At 41.3% G+C, this 8,159-nt stretch overlaps 1 long non-coding RNA gene across 1 annotated transcript in view; it reads left to right on the top strand.

Moving 5' to 3' along the window:
- Nucleotides 1–4,897: 4,897 nt before the first annotated feature.
- Nucleotides 4,898–8,159, top strand: part of LOC146644963 (uncharacterized) — a 63,264-nt gene continuing 60,002 nt past the window's right edge. Inside the window, exon 1 of the long non-coding RNA XR_014909084.1 lies at nucleotides 4,898–5,328. This is a non-coding gene — a long non-coding RNA (uncharacterized LOC146644963). The remainder of the gene's footprint in view (nucleotides 5,329–8,159) is intronic.

Genomic DNA, 8,159 nt, shown 5'->3' with positions numbered 1-8,159 from the left:
AGCATACTTCAGTCATACTTCAGTTCTTCTTGGTCTACAACCTCAAAGTCCATTCCTGTGCAGGGTTCTAGTGATCATCTTCTTTGAGAGTATTACTTTGCCTGACTTGGCAAAGTCATTCACTCGTGTCTCTGCAGCTGTTCTTTAGTTGCTGGTCTTGAGAAACATCTCACTAGTTTTTGAAATCTTTCCCTTCCTACCTCAGCCAGGCTTGTTCTTTGCTGTGTGGCTCTCTTTAAATTTCTAAATTATACTTTTGTTCTCCAGTTCTTGACACTCTGGAAAGCTTTGACTACTTTGTATATTCATCTCCTGCTTTGTGAGCATCAACAATTCTTTAGGTAGTGTTAAGAAACTTTTTTGCTCTGTTAAAACACACACACACACACACACACACACACACACACACACACACACACACACACAAACACTTTAAACTTTAAATCTCCTCATTTGTAGACCAAAGAACTCTTCATGCTCTGTTTGCCTTGTAGTAAATTATGAACCATCAGCCATCCAGTTTTCATGGAAAAGAAGCTCATTTTACCGGGGCCACTTGAAGGCATCATTGGGTTGGTTATAGTTTTACCTACCTGGCTATCAAGCAGCCTGCATGGCACCATTTGCATGGAAATATTGATTTAGAATTATTTGCCACACTGAATGGGCGCAAGGAGGAGTGGGAGCCGCTTTACTTGGCGACCTTTGTTCTGTGCATTGCCACATACAGCAGCAGAATCATTGTGACAGGCGGAGAGAGATGTATTCATATCAGCATAATAGCAACTCAGAATACCAGAATTCAAAAGTACAGCTGGCCTACTGATACCCATCATAATTTATGGGAAATATCCCAAAAATGCAGCACCCTGCCAACCCTGGAGATAGACAGTGGTCAAGTTATGAAGGAAAAAAAAGGTTTAATCTTTGTTTTCAGTCTCAGGAGGGTATGTGGGAGTGGGAGTGAGGGAGTCCAGTATGAATATGGGGAATTAGGAAAAGTCCTTTACCTAGCAACTGCTGCAGAGTGGAATTCACTGTTGAGCTTTATCTGACCTGCTTTCATTGTTTGTTGCGCACTGTTTCTGTGACAAAATGTTGAGAACCGGCTATAGAAACGATAAGTCGCTGCCGCGCTTTACATCTTGCTTCCCACTCCATCTTGCATATCCCAGTCCAGCCCGAGGGCTGTACCTGATTCCCAAGAGTTTATTCCTAATTGTGTTTACATTTGCGCGCCAGTTGTGTCCCCACAATAGACGATTACAATACAGTGTGTCATTGATTAGACATGGGCCTCCTACAAACACACACATGCATTGTTGTTCACACACCTGTGACGCTGACACTGCGGGAAAAGAGGTGGGCTTCTGCTGGTCAAGGCTGTGTCCCAGTCACCCTCCCCTCACCCTCCTCTTTATGCCTTCAGGGGACTCCGGTTTCACAAAGCTCCCCCACTCCAAAACCACAAGAACACCATGGCTCTCGTGAGCTTATGAACCCCCTAAAAAACATGCCACTTGCCCGGCTGCTCTCCTCCACAGCTGCCTTCACGCACCCCTTGCTCACGCCTCATCCTCAAGCTGCGAGCACGGGGGAGGTTATGGTTTGAGGCTCATGATGGGATGCAAGTAGCTAAAAGAAACCTTTGATTTTGTCCTCTTTTCCATCTTGAAATGATAAGACATCCCAAAGGGGCCACATGTGCACTATCTGACCATGGTGCAGCTCTTGAATATGTATTGTTCTTTGTACTGCAGCGCTTAAAGTTAGTGCAGGGTGTAAACTGAGAACTAAAGTGGATTTGGGGTGTGCGGTTGAGGTCTGTGGAGGCGGGGGTGGCGGGTAGATTAGATTGAGGTAACGTCTGTTCCTGGAGGGGGTGGAAATGCTGGGAGCTCTGCCAAGCACAGGTGTAGAGCAACTACAGCAGCAGTGACAGAGGTGGTGGGGGGCAAACAGCAGGGGCATTGTTTCCATATACACACATACAGGGAAACAGCGTATGTGAAAACACGACATTGGCTCGTCTGTTTGTCTTATAAGCTGCACAGCCCAGAACTTCCATCTCCTCCAAATAGTGCCCTCCCCCACCCACCTCAGCCTCAGCACCCGATCCCTTTGGTTTTCTCTATATTCAGGAGCTGGCTTGAGAAATAGTTCCATGTAACTTGTCACATTTATGGCTACTTTTGATTTTATTCAATTGTATTTATAAAGCATCAAATGGAACCGAATCACCTCAAGGTGCTTTATTGTGTAAGGCAAAGAACGTACAATAACACAGCAAACCCCAACTATTAGACGACTCGTTATGAGCAAGCACTTGGCGACAGTGGGAAAGAAAAAACGAGCGAAGAAGAAACGTCAAGCCGTTTGTACCTGGGCTTTGCGTGGATAGTTTGGATGTTAAGGAAAGACAATGATCACTACCAATTTTTAGCTATACAACCCCAAACAATGCGCAACAACCCGAAAGCACTCAGCACTAATAGCTGTCATCAGTCACTGTAAATGCCAAACACATGGCAGCTGGATTTTTACACATCAACATACAAGGCAGGCATCTGTAAGAGCTGTATATATTACATATACAAATGTGAGTATGCAGTAATGGGTAAATGTTGGTGGTAATGTCCACTTGATGCGTGTATTGAGGTGAGAAGCTGGGAGGCCCGGGGGCATGTGTGACCGATATGTGTTGATGTGTAATGTAAACCACCCATGTGTGGCTGGTTTCACTGTGGTCATTTGTATTTCAAACAGCTAAAGAGGCCACTGCTGCGGGGAAACGTTCAGGGACAGCTGATGCTCAGATTAATCTCCGGTTCTTTCAGAGTTTAGTCTGTGATTGCTTTTATCGTCTACTTTTCCCATTTTGTTTTCTTTTTTGGGTTTGTGTATGTTTGCTAGTCATGTGCTAAAACTACTCAGATTGAATGTTGCTGATTAAAGGGGCCCTCTGCTGAGTTTCTTAAAGGTGGAGGAACTTACAAGAGATTCCTTCAAAATAAAGAAGTCAAAGCCAGGCATCCCGATACTGCTCTTTAGTATGGGTTAATTTTAAACACACACACATTATTACAGTGCCACAGTGCATCCAGTAGCATCTTCCTCTTGTACTGAATTCACATCATAGAGACCATAATGACAAGACTCTAATTGCTTGCTTTGCAAAAAATAAAGTTCAGTACAAAAATAGCTGCAAAGTCACTGCATTGATGTCAACTCTGATATTAAAGGAGCAGCACAGTTTTATAACTGGCTTACATCTAGGCTGGCATCTACAGTCCTCTAAAAAACCAAGTATACCGGATGATTCGATAGCTTTTGGACACACCTTTTAGTTGGGTTTAAACCTGCATTTTGACTGGGTCACTGTAACTCCTTGATTTGTAAAATAATTTTTTTTCATTCATCTGGTTGTAGATTTGTTCCTATGCTTTGATAGTTGTCCTGTTGCATGACCCAGTTTGGTACAAGCTTTAGTTGTTGGTCAGGCCTCGGGAGTTCATGGTTGATTAAATGCCTGCAAGGTGTCCAAACAACATCTAAATCATTACTCCTCCACCACCATGCCTGAGAGTTGATACAGGGTGTTAGAGTTTCTTTGTCAAACAAGTCGCTGTGCGTTATAACCAAATATCTCTACTTGTCTGTCCAAAGGAAAAGGTTCTTTCAAAGGATGCATGTTTGGAAACTATGCTGCCCTTCCACACAAGCCATGCTTTTTCAGTCATTTTTTCCCACTGTGATGAGCTTAAATATTTTGGATTTTTTAAATTTATTTATTTATTTTTCCAGTTTCTCTGACCTAGGGGTGAATTTGCTGGGACGTCCACTCCTGTGAAGATTGTTGCATTGTGTAAACACACACCTGAATTCTCTGCTTTTCTAGAGGTGGTCACACTCTTCTATAGTCAGTTAGTCGAGTGCATTTGATTAGCAACACCTGATGCTCTAAATTCCTGTGAAAGCACCAAGGACGTACTTAGTTTTTAACAGACTTCATAGAGCCGTGTGAAAACTATTTTATTTTTTTAGATGACTATACCTCAAATGTGAAACACAATTATTTGAGCGTAATTTATCTGATACACAGCCAGGAACCGGGGTATCAGTCTTGAAATAATGCAGGAATGTTCCCAAGCCGACATGGAATCAAACCACACAGTTCTCCAAATACATGGCATGAACCCAGCATCAGACCACTGAGTCATCCAAGGGAAATGACAAAATATGCAATTGCAGCAGGCTTTTATGACTTGAAAGACTTGAAATTCTTGTATCCCAAGACAAAATATACTCCATCTCCAACAAGGTCCCCTACAGTTTTTGTCCACAGTGGGCTGTTGAATGTGATTTATGACTGAAGTTGATCCATTTATTTATTAAATGTTTTTCTTGACCACAGTACCCGAGTTTAAATGTAAAGCTTGAACTCTAACGTGTGAGAAAATAAACCGACATGATAACAAAATCACAATTATTCAACGATTTTACCAAATCTTCCTTCAAGTAACTTTAAGTAAAGAGAACTCAGGCCTTACAAAAGCTCATTAAAGTCTGGAAGTGGTTTTTGTTCACACTGAAATGCTAATGTATTTACATACAAATGTTTCTGTTAGTCATTATCTTTGAAGGAATTTGTCAGATTAAGCATTAACTAAAGACTTTATTAGAGCATTATTTACATAAAACTTTTCCATGTCCTTTTCATTCAAATTCAAAACTTATTTAATTTACAGTATCATCTCCCTGGTTTAGCAGCTTACATAACCTGTGAATCAAGTCATGAATCATTCAAACAGCTATCCTGACAAACTTCTTCTCCCTCCCGTTCTACCCATTCCAGCTAACTGTCCTTGGAAAATATTGGCCTAGCCTGCGGGTGGAACGGCAGAATAGTTATACCATATAATTCATTGAACTCCTTATCACAACATTAACTCAGCATTCCGATGCCCTGAGCTGGAACATGCTCATTTTCTCAGACGACGCCTCCTGTGTTTTTTTATTAGAGACACGGACCAAAATGAAGTGGCAGATGTTCCCATTTGCTCACCCAAGTAGAATGACCTGCTCCTTCAGGCGCCTCCTTCCTCTCCTGCTGCCATATCGAGTGACTGCTAACCTGAAGGCCTTTGTGGACGTTTAAGGAGGCACAGAGGAAAGAGCAAAAGGAGACAGTGCTTAGAATAGTTGAGGGGGATTCCTGGAGGGTCAGGGAAGGAGGGATGTCCCGTGGGCTCTGACAAGAGGCCCCTGGGCTGCTGAGAGCCTCCATTGAAATGCATCTGTTGATCTGGTTCCAGATGAACCTACTGGGTAAGTAGGTATAAGTGATATCAGATGGAATGAAAAGAGGCAGGAAGTGATTGGAAGTGTGTGGAAATGTGTTTATCCATGCATGTTTGGTCCGGGTCACGTACCCTTTACCATTGGTTGAAATAAAAGGCAAAATGGGTGCAAATGTATGGTGGCTCTCAGAGGTCAAATGCACAGCAACTTAAGAAAACATCAGCCAGTAGAAAAATGCTGCAAAAGAAAACATTATGGAGCTATTAAAAAAAAATCTCACAAAACACAACAGAAGTGTTTTTGGGGAGATGATAATGTGACAGAAGAGCTGCGGAAGTGTCAGAAACAAAAGCATGCAAAGGATTTGCACTGAAACACACTTAAGAGAAACAGAGGATTCGTAGGTGTTGCAGGGAAGGAAAGGCTGTAAGGTAAAGTCTGTTAGCTTCATGTAATGGTGCAGATACATGTTTGCTGTTAGCTGTTTACTGTTAGCTTACTTTATTGTCTCTTCCATTGTGTTTTTGAGAATTCATTCATTTATTTGAATTTCTTGTGAACTTTTGTGGTGTTTTTTCCAACTTCTGTTGTGTTTTGTGTGCTTTTGAGTTGCAGTGCATTTGATCTCTCAGGGCCACCGTACGAATGGGAGAAAAAATACAGTCATGCAGAGGTTTCTTGTTATGACTGAAACTGACAGAAGGATTTTAATAGTGGCTGTAGTAGATCTTAGCTAACTGAAGTGTCCATTTCTAAAGAGTGGTCACAAAGTTGCAAACAGGTGAGCAACATGAAAATTTGAATAAAAATGGCAACGTAAATCTGAACTTTGGATTTTTTTTATTTTTACGAATCCTTGAAAATGGCCAAACATGGCAAATCAACAAGTTGTTCATACATTAGACTAGTATTAATGATGGCCTGAGTATGTTACCATTTCTTTGCTGATAAGGCAGCAGAAGGCTAATGTGTTTTAAACCAGCAACTATTATTAATCAAACATCTAAGAGTAAATCCTGAAAACAACATACTTTTTTTTCAGCACTGAAAAAAAGTTTTTAATGCTCTGCCATCATACAGAGCATTAAAAAAACACTAACACACACGTGTTAGTGTTTTTAGTTGATGACGTAAAGCCTTTGCTTTGCTTGTGAATATGTTCTGATCTTAAAGATATTTTGTGAATGTGGTTTTCTTAAGAGCCAGCGCAGAGCCACTTGATAAGTGTTTGTGTAATTCATGAGAAGCTTGTTATCTGATCATCACTGGTTTTACCAGGAAGTAACAGTGTTTGTGCAGCAAATTAGTCTTGATCAGTTTTGTCACTGTGTAAAGTTAGTGGATCGATACCTTTATTTTCTGTGTCTTTTCTAACATATTGTGCTTTCAAAGAACAAAGCATTTCATTTGAACTTTTTAACAAACCAACTTCATTTTGAAAACAGTCCTCATATTAGGAAACATGCACAAACAGTGCAACTCATCTCATATTGCTATCTTCACAACGTCCCCTATGTGAAATACATTGCTACAGCCATTCCCCAAACTCTCTCGCAGCCCCTGTTTTATGTATGATTGTTTTATTTGCTTATATATTTCTGAGTAGTTTGAGCTACAGTAATATGTCGGTGCATGCCACCGCTATGAAGGAGACTAATTTGTAACATAATCTCATTCTTTCACCCAGGAATTAGCCGATGATTCGACTGGTTCTCTGAAAGCTTTTTCTTTTGTCTTGGCTCCTTATTCAGCACAGCAGCATGGTACAACAGAGACTCTGCCAGTCAAACAGTTACAGACACTAAAAGCCCAGCAAACCCAGTTATGTTAACAGTTTATGCGCGAGCACTCTCAGTTGGATGTATGTCAAACTAAAATTGCTCACACAGTCCTGTTAAGCATAAACTTGCCTAAAAAGGTGCCCCAGATGTCGGAGCTGTGGTAGGTAAGTTTAAAGATCAACACTAAGATAAACAGTTTTGCAGTTTCCGTTCCCTTCCTCCCACCACTCGCCCTGCCAGTAGCAATTAGCAACAGGTGATTGACAACCGCACAGAATGCTACTTTCATGCTTCACTGTTGATCTCAGTTGGTCACATGCCCAAGCTTCACGATTTACTTTCAAAGCAAACAGAGGACTCTCAATTCTGCCAAGATTCTGACATATCAAATCATTTATTTATGTTCACACAACATGGAAATTACTTGTGCCGAACTCATAAAACATCAACTTGTGAAATCTACCCACAAAAACTTTAATTCTAGCTATAAGTCTCAGGCTTGATTATTTGTACAGCTCAGCAGTCATGAATAATTTCGGAGATGAAACCAAAGAAGGTTTCGGTTGACATCTTCTCTTTCTTTCTGATCCAATGAGCCAGCCTTACTCATAAATCTCTGTTTATCTCCACTGCTGCTGAAAACATTAAATCTGATCTCTAAAAACAAATGACTACAGCATTGCTAGGACCTTATGTTGGCCATGCTAGATTATTGTAGCTCTATTATTTCACATTAGTATCCGTCATCACTTCTTGGTCCTAGATGTGTGAGAGCTTTTTCAGCAGGACCCACAATTGGCAGTGATGTCACCTCAGTAGCACCTGTCCTTGCGGTTGGATCCCACCTCCCCATGTGGTTTTTGGATTGCTGAGGTAGGCACGTCAGGCATGTCTAACTCTGACTCCAAGTAATAAAGGGCTGTTATGGCAGTGAAAGTGTTGGGACAGCTGGGTGTGAGCTTCCTCATACCCCGAATATGAAGCACAGACTGGACGTGTACTTGGGAGGTTTAAGACATTCTCAAAACACACAGCAATGAAACAGGAGTTTGGCACACTTGTCCTGAAATTGGACAT

This window comes from Rhamphochromis longiceps, linkage group LG20 (genome assembly GCF_057381845.1).
Source record: "Rhamphochromis longiceps isolate RC_006_pf linkage group LG20, R_longiceps_female_GT1.1, whole genome shotgun sequence".
In the NCBI taxonomy this organism is placed as follows: Eukaryota; Metazoa; Chordata; class Actinopteri; order Cichliformes; family Cichlidae; genus Rhamphochromis; species Rhamphochromis longiceps.
Note: the sequence above shows the minus strand (reverse complement) of the source record. Positions and strands in the feature narration are given on the sequence as shown.